The sequence below is a fragment of the Salvelinus sp. IW2-2015 genome, linkage group LG4q.1:29 (assembly GCF_002910315.2).
Source record: "Salvelinus sp. IW2-2015 linkage group LG4q.1:29, ASM291031v2, whole genome shotgun sequence".
Classification (NCBI taxonomy): Eukaryota; Metazoa; Chordata; class Actinopteri; order Salmoniformes; family Salmonidae; genus Salvelinus; species Salvelinus sp. IW2-2015.
Genome location: NC_036842.1, coordinates 70469165 through 70478125, shown reverse-complemented (window position 1 = coordinate 70478125; position 8961 = coordinate 70469165).

The window sequence follows — 8961 nt, the reverse complement described above, 5'->3', positions numbered from 1 at the left end:
GGGGCTGCATTTCTTTTTGTCTTGCCTAGGGCGCAGAACAGCCAGGACCGGCTCTGCATGAGACAGAACGCTTTGCTCTGTCCAGACAGTGAGCAAAGCAAATTTGACTAACGTGACTAATGCATGACTGGAGAGAGGATAGCTAGGTGAGATGTATATGTTTTAGTCCTAAAATCATGTGCTGGATCTTTTAAAAAGTTCTTCATGTGCGAGAGATATGTTACTTCATGCAACGAGTCAGCCTTACTAGGTAATTTAATGTTTGTTCAGATGCCCCATTCCTTTTTTCCTAATAACCATTGCAAACACATAATGCAAAGACAAACTCTGTCTTTGTGTACTGTTGTATGATATTTTCACCCACTTGGAGGAATATATGTAAATATATATGTCTATATGTAAATATCAAACGGGACATCATGGTTTAAATCTCATGCCCTCGCATACTTAATAGTGGCATTAGGGCAGCTCAGCATGTGAAACAAAACTTCCCATGGGGCTACACGTGCAGGATATGAGAGTAAGCGTGTGGGTGTAGAGGGCGTGGTGTGAGGGTTCTGCATAACGAAAGGGGACTCAGAATGTCAAAGATTWAAAAAATATCTGTAAGATCAAGCAGAAGCTAATGAATCAGTGAGGAAATAATGAGGCAAGTCTCCCACTCAGAGAAAGCGGTTTCAACTGGGAATCAGCTTCAAAGGGCTATGCACACACACTGGTGGAAAGAAGACAGACGATTTGATGAAAGCACAGCAGAGAGAGATTTTATTTGGTCTCCATTCAGACTACTTTACAGTTCTGCATGACCGGAAGGAACGTCAAACTGCTGACCTGACCCTCAACTTAGAAAGAACTAGGAGATCAGATAACACTTTGACAACTTTGGAGAGGAGAATTCTCAACAAGGTGGTTCATCTATTAAAGGGGCAATCAGCAGTTGCTACATCAATTTTTGGACTTATAAATTAATTAAATGTACACATTGATTCTTGAAGAATAAAACATATAAATACCTCATGAGCTTAGTTCAACTGTCGTTCCCCATCAGTACCTAAAATATAAGCTTGTTTTACTCCAATGTTTATAAACAAAGTAAATGTAAACAAACACTGTAAAGAATAAAACTATAATTGTGATATCATGGATGGTTCCATACGCATAAAAAGCTTATTTCTCCCAGAGTTTGTGCACAAATTATTTTACATCCATGTTAGTGAGCATTTCTCATTTGCCAAGATAATCCATCCACCTGACAGGTGTGGCATATCAAGAAGCTGATGTAACAGCATGATCATTACACAGGTGCACGTTGTGCTGGYYACAATAAAAGGCCACTCTAAAATATGCAGTTTTGTCACACAACACAATGCCACAGATGTCTCAAGTTTTGAGGGAACGTGCAATTGGCATGCTGACTGCAAGAATGTCCACCAGAGCTGTTGCCATAGAATTGAATGTACATTCAATACACCTGGACAGCTGATGAAATTGTGGGTTTGCACAACTGAAGAATTTCTGTACAAACTGTCAGAAACCGTCTCAGGGAAGCTCATCTGCGTGCTTGTCATCCTCACCAGGGTCCTCACCAGGGACTTGACCTGACTGCAGTTCGGCTTTGTAACCGACTTCAGTGGGCAAATGCTCATCTTCGATGGCTACTGGCACGCTGGAGAAGTGTGCTCTTCATGAATGAATCCCGGTTTCAACTGTACCGGGCAGATGGCAGACAGCGTGTATGGCGTCGTGTGGGCGAGCAGTTTGCTGATGTCAATGTTGCGAACAGAGTGCCKCATGGTTATGGGGTTATGGTATAGGCAGGCATAAGCTACGGACAACAAACACAATTGCATTTTATCGATGGCAATTTGAATGCACAGAGATACCGTGGCGAGATCCTGAGGCCCATTGTCGTGCCATTCATCCGCCGCCATCACCTCATGTTTCAGCATGATAATGTACGGCCCCATGTCACAAGGATCTTTACACAATTTCTGGAAGCTGAAAATGTCCCAGTTCTTCCATGGCCTGCATACTTACCAGACACATCACCCACTGAGCATTTTTGGGATGCTCTGGATTGACGATGTGGTCGACAGCGTGTTCCAGTTCCTGCCAATATCCAGCAACTTCACACAGCCATTGAAGAGGAGTGGGACAACATTCCACAAGCCACAATCAACAGCCTGATCAACTCTATGCGAAGGAGATGTGTCGRGCTGCATGAGGCAAATGGTGGTCACAACAGATACTGACTGGTTTTCTGACCCACGCCCCTACCTTTTTTTTTAAAGGTATCTGTGACCAACAGATGCATACAGTGGGGCAAAAAAGTATTTAGTCAGCCACCAATTGTGCAAGTTCTCCCACTTAAAAAGATGAGAGATGCCTGTAATTTTCATCATAGGTACACTTCAACTATGACAGACAAAATGAGAAAAAAAAATCCAGAAAAATCACATTGTAGATTTTTTAATGAATTTATTTGCAAATTATGGTGGAAAAAAAGTATTTTGGTCAATAACAAAAATTTATCTCAATACTTTGTTATATACCCTTTGTTGGCAATGACAGAGGTCAAACGTTTTCTGTAAGTCTTCACAAGGTTTTCACACACTGTTGCTGGTATTTTGCCCATTCCTCCATGCAGATCTCCTCTAGAGCAGTGCTGTTTGGGGCTGTTGCTGGGCAACACGGACTTTCAACTCCCTCCAAAGATTTTCTATGGGGTTGAGATCTGGAGACTGGCTAGGCCACTCCAGGACCTTTAAATGCTTCTTACGAAGCCACTCCTTCGTTGCCCGGGCGGTGTGTTTGGGATCATTGTCATGCTGAAAGACCCAGCCACGTTTCATCTTCAATGCCCTTGCTGATGGAAGGAGGTTTTCACTCAAAATCTCACGATACATGGCCCCATTCATTCTTTCCTTTACACGGATCAGTCGTCCTGGTCCCTTTGCAGAAAAAACAGCCCCAAAGCATGATGTTTCCACCCCCATGCTTCACAGTAGGTATGGTGTTCTTTGGATGCAACTCAGCATTCTTTGTCCTCCAAACACGACGAGTGTGAGTTTTTACCATATGACATTCTCCCAATCTTCTTCTGGATCATCCAAATGCTCTCTTGCAAACTTCAGACGGGCCTGGACATGTACTGGCTTAAGCAGGGGACACGTCTGGCACTGCAGGATTTGAGTCCCTTGCGGCGTAGTGTGTTACTGATGGTAGGCTTGTTACTTTTGTCCAGCTCTCTGCAGGTCATTCACTAGGTCCCCCCGTGTGGTTCTGATTTTTGCTCACCGTTCTTGTGATCATTTTGACCCCACGGGGTGAGATCTTGCGTGGAGCCCCAGATCGAGGGAGATTATCAGTGGTCTTGTATGTCTTCCATTTCCTAATAATTGCTCCCACAGTTGATTTCTTCAAACCAAGCTGCTTACCTATTGCAGATTCAGTCTTCCCAGCCTGGTGCAGGTCTACAATTTTGTTTTCTGGTGTCCTTTGACAGCTCTTTGGTCTTGGCCATAGTGAGTTTGGAGTGTGGACTGTTTGAGGTTGTGGACATGTGTCTTTTATACTGATAACAAGTTCAAACAGGTGCCATTAATACAGGTAACGAGTGGAGGACAGAGGAGGACCTCTTAAAGAAGAAGTTACAGGTCTGTGAGAGCCAGAAATCTTGCTTGTTTGTAGGTGACCAAATACTTATTTTCCACCATCATTTTGTCTGTCATAGTTGAAGTGTACCTATGATGAAAATTACAGGCCTCTCTCATCTTTTTAAGTGGGAGAACTTGCACAATTGGTGGCTGACTAAATACTTTTTTGCCCCACTGTATCTGTATTCCCAGTGATGTGAAATTGATAGATCAGGGCCTAATGAATTTATTTCAATTCATTTCAATTTCAAGGACTGATTTCCTTATATAAACTGTAACTCAGTAAAATCTTTGAGATTGTTGCATGTTGTGTTTATGTTTTTGTTCAGTGTACTTTCCACATAATGTTCCACTAAAACTGCAATGAATGACACATAAAATAACTGGTCTCTCCCTCGAGTGGCTGTGTTAACTGTTTCTTTGGTGGCGCCTGCCTTTGGCCTTGAGCTGCTTGTCAGGATGAGGGATAGTGCAGACACCGTGAAGAGCTGCGAGTGACATGGACTTTAAATTTCAGGCCGTGGGAACACCAGGAGCCTGTTTTGTGCCCGGCGTCTTCTCTGTGGTGTCTGGGGAAATATTTTAGACATAAAAAGCACCTCTTGTGTATAATAAACAGCCAATATGGACAAGTGGATAAAGAGACGTGACAGTTTCAGCCATGTAGACAGGCCTGTCTGGGGAAGAAAGACAAAACAAAATGTCCCCCTGGGCCTTCTGAGGACTGTGTGGCCTTTGACCTGAGTCATCATCTCACTCATCTCAATTTAACAGAGTAAGTTTAGATGAACATTGATGTGACCTGACAGTTTACAAGTTCCACTAACAATTATAACATGTTTAATTGTGTGTTTTTCTTGTTAGTGAGTTTTCATCTGGCACAATTTTACAAACCTCTCAATTACAGTGACAGATCCTGTCAGAGAGCCTCCTCTGGGCATAGAACATCACATGATGCTGCTATTTTCAAACTGCCAAAGAATGATGTTCAACATGCAGTGGAACAGACAAGTGTTCTTGAGACACGTCAATAATTTTATTAGGATGGGTGAGGTGAGGTCAACTTTGTAGAAAACTCTATAGCAAACTAAATGCTAAATTAAAGCAATACCAAAAAGCAATTAGGGGTGAAACACTGAATGAGTGTGTTAACTGATAAGAGACCCTGTCTTGTTCATGAAGCAGGTTGGTCTGTGAACTTTCCCTTTGATCAATGGAGGAAGTCAATGTGATTGATTTTGTTGTTACGGAGTTGAATTGCTATTTCTGTCTCTGGAGGTGAATTGAGATGGATTGCATCAGTCTGTGTTTTTTCAGTCCTCTCATCTGGTAGTGACGTAGGTTCTCCTCTATCACTACTAGGAATACATGACTAATTCTGAATAGGTCAACTAATCTCTATGAGATTTCCCTGGTAGTCTTGCTCCTTTTAAATAGTATTTTCTTCACATAAGGGATTGAAGAGGGAAGCTGTCTGAGGGTTGTGGGTTTGTTGGAGAAAGGGGTGGAGGGATGGATGCGGTGATGGGATGTGAGCTCAGTGAGTTTTGAAGACGGGCTATGAGGGCAGAGCTAAGCTGATCGTGGGGAACCAAATCGTGCCTCATAGCCAGGCGGAAAGTGGCAGAGGAACAAGGGGAGGATTTTAAACCCCTTTACTCACCCCTCTCTGGATGGTTATTTATAGCAGGTTTTACAGCACTGAATAGTGCAAAAGCCATTTTTACTGTGCCCCTGGCACATGGAACTGGCAAATAAGATTTGGCTTTCATCCCTGATGCTTTTGCTTAAGACGAGAGTACACGATGCCGAACCCTGATTTAAATAAACTCATATTTTGGGGTAAAAAATTTGAATATCAATGCAAGATTTCACCGAAAGTTTGAGTGACATACTTGTGATTCAAGTTGGTAATCTGCCCTATCTAATGATGAAAAATAGGCTACAAACACATACAGTGCATTCGGAAAGTATTCAGACCCCTTGACTTTTTCCAGATTTTGTTACACTACAGACTTATTCTAAAATTGATCAAATAAAATAAAATCCTCATCAATCTACACACAATAGTCCATAATGACAAAGCAAAAACAGGTTTTTAGAATTTTTTGCAAATGTATTAAAAATACAAAACAGAAATACCTTATTTATTCAGACCCTTTGCTATTAGACTCGAAGTTGAGCTCAGGTGCATCCTGTTTCCATTGATCAACCTTGAGATGTTTCTACAACTTGATTGGAGTCCACCTGTGGTAAATTCAATTGATTGGACATGATTTGGAAAGGCACACACCTGTCTATATAAGGTCCAACAGTTGACAATGCATGTCAGAGCAAAACCAAGCCATGGGGTCGAAATGAATTGTCCGGTAGAGCTCCGAGACAGGATTGTGTCGAGGCACAGATCTGGGGAAAGGTAGCAAAAAATATCTGCGGCATTAAAGGTCCACAAGAACACAGTGGCCTCCATCATTCTAAAAATGAAGAAGTTTGGAACCACCAAGATTCTTTCTAGAGGTGGCCGCCCGGCCAAACTGAGCAAACGGGGTAGAAGAGCCTTGGTCAGGGAGGTGACCAAAAATACGAGGGTCACTCTGACAGAGCTCCAGAGTTCCTCTGTGGAGATGGGAGAACCTTCCAGAAGGGCAACAATCTCTGCAGCACCCAACCAATCAGGCCTTTATGATAGAGTGGCCAGACGGAAGCCACTCCTCAGTAAAAGGCAAGTGACAGCCCGCTTGGAGTTTGCCAAAAGGCACCTAAAGAACTCTCAGACCATGAGAAACAAGTTTSTCTCGTCTGATGAAACCAAGATTGAACTCTTTGGCCTGAATGCCAAGCGTCACGTCTGGAGGAAACCTGGCACCATCCCTATGGTGAAGCATATGGACGTTGTTCAGCGGCAGGGACTGGGAGACTAGTCAGGATCGAGGGAAAGATGAACGGAGCAAAGTACAGAGAGATCCTTGATGAAAACCTGCTCCAGATCACACAGGACCTCAGACTGGGGCCAAGGTTTCCTTTCRAACAGGACAACGACACTAAGCACACAGCGAAGACAACACAGGAGTGGCTAAGGGACAAGTCTCTGAATGTCCTTGAGTGGCCCAGCCAGAGCCCAGACATGAACCTGATCTAACATCTCTGGAGAGACCTGAAAATAGCTGCGCAGCGACGCTTCTACTGAGAAGAATGGGAGAAACTCCCCAAATACAGGTGTGCCAAGCTTGAAGCGTCATACCCAAGAAAACTTGAGGCTGTATTCGCTGACAAACGTGCTTTAACAAAGTACTGAGTAAAGGTTCTGAATACTTATGTAAATGTAATATTTCAGGTTTTAAGTCATGCATTATGAAGGAAGTTAGAGGTAGTTTTGCTAGCCAATGACTGGAAGTCTACAGGTACAGCTAGTCTTGGGTAACGCTTGTTAGCATTGGCTTGCCAAACTACCTCTAACTTCCTTTATACTGCACTCAGAGCCATAAAAATGGTATCCACAAGTTCATCTGACTCTGGGTAAGTAGAAACTGCTTAATCTCACAGTAACCCCCCCAGCCCCCCATCTCAATCTCTACTGATTGGCCTGGGGCCATCCTTTCACTTAACCAGACCCATAACCTGTCACTGGACACCAGCATATGCTATTCATCACAGCCACAGCCCATAAAACAAATAGATGTAGCATGAAATGGTGCCTTGTTTTTGTSAACTTAAAGACTGTCATATAGAAGTGTCTGGAAAAATAAACCCCACAATAAGACACCAGAGGAAAGGGTCACCCTCTACTGGCCCTCGAACACCACATCCAGAATCTGATCTCTCATCCAAGGACTGACCAATCCTAACTTATCCCAACAGCAGTGGGATGCAAGGTGGTATGGCTGCTAGTTTGTTGTTGTTGTGTATCTTCTCAAGTATTATTTGACATGATTTTCTCCCGACTGTTGATTGAAGTGTGCAGATGTCACCCTAATTTCCCATTATGCTGTTTGCTGGGTGCAATATGTTTACCTAGCCTTATCTTCAGGGGTCATTGAATTATAAAGTGGTTTTACAATAGGTCTTCTTTATAATTAGGTTAAGAGTAATGGTTTTGACTGAATCACAGTTTCCTCTGGCCTCTGTGGTATCAAACGCTGAATAAAATGCAGAGGGGCTGAATAATTTTGTGGCCTGACAGATGCCACAAGTCATGACCTACCATGTCTTCATGGAAGATCTATTTTTATTGCAAATGCCACYATTCCGTGCCACATATTGAATGTTGATAGCGTAAAGGCTGAATCAATCTGAGCATTTTAAAGTCAATGAAAGTGAGCTGGAGTGAGCTGGCTGGAACTCATGTGGAGAGCTGACTTGCCTCTGCTTGCGTAAGAGCCTGGAACAATTATACCCCTCTGTCTGTGTGGCATATGCTCCCGCCAAGTGGATATGAATGAACTCCTTGGGTGCCGCTTGAAGTGCGCTTCCCATTTGGCTCAGTTTAATAGATTTTTCCGGATTGTAAATTGAAAACCAAACTAACCCAGGCTGATGTGTGGATATTTTGTGATTTGTCTAGCACGCTGCTCTCGCTGCCGAACAATGATTCTGAACATAACATTAAATGTTGATTGGCCCAGGCAGGAGCTATGACATATTAACCAAACCAAAATGTTATCCTCCAAATACAAATGCACAGTTGTCACTTTATTGAATTGAATTCAATTTATTTGGGTAACAGACATATACAACAAAATGTACAATGTGAACCAAGAAGATATAACTTAAAAGGATATGAATTAAAACGGTTGTTTCCAAAGTGGTCCTCAATGGTAAAAATCAATAACACATATAATGATTAAAAGGCAAGTCAAAATTACAAACAACCATAAATACATAAATTTACATTGACATCCTAGGATGTGTCACTATTCACGGCACTTTTCCCTAACCTTAAAAATCAACCATTTTACATTTCGACCTTAAAAAATAATCTATTGATTGCACATCACATCAATCATTCAAATAAATACACCTGACCAGCACTAGGGGGCACAAGCGGCACTGGAGTGGTGTCTGACTTAGACAACCTTGTCCAAAAGAAAACATTTGCCTGCTTTTTAAAGAGATTTCAAATTTTTCCAAGGGGAGACTATTCCATAGACAAATACCTGTATAAAAAAACATGTTCCTCACGGTACTGTTTATCCTTGGGATTTTACAAGACATAACACTACCTCTGGTATTGTAACTGGGATGGTAATAGACCATATCAATGTGGTTTTTCATATAACCTGGGGCACAATCATTTAAGATGTCGAAC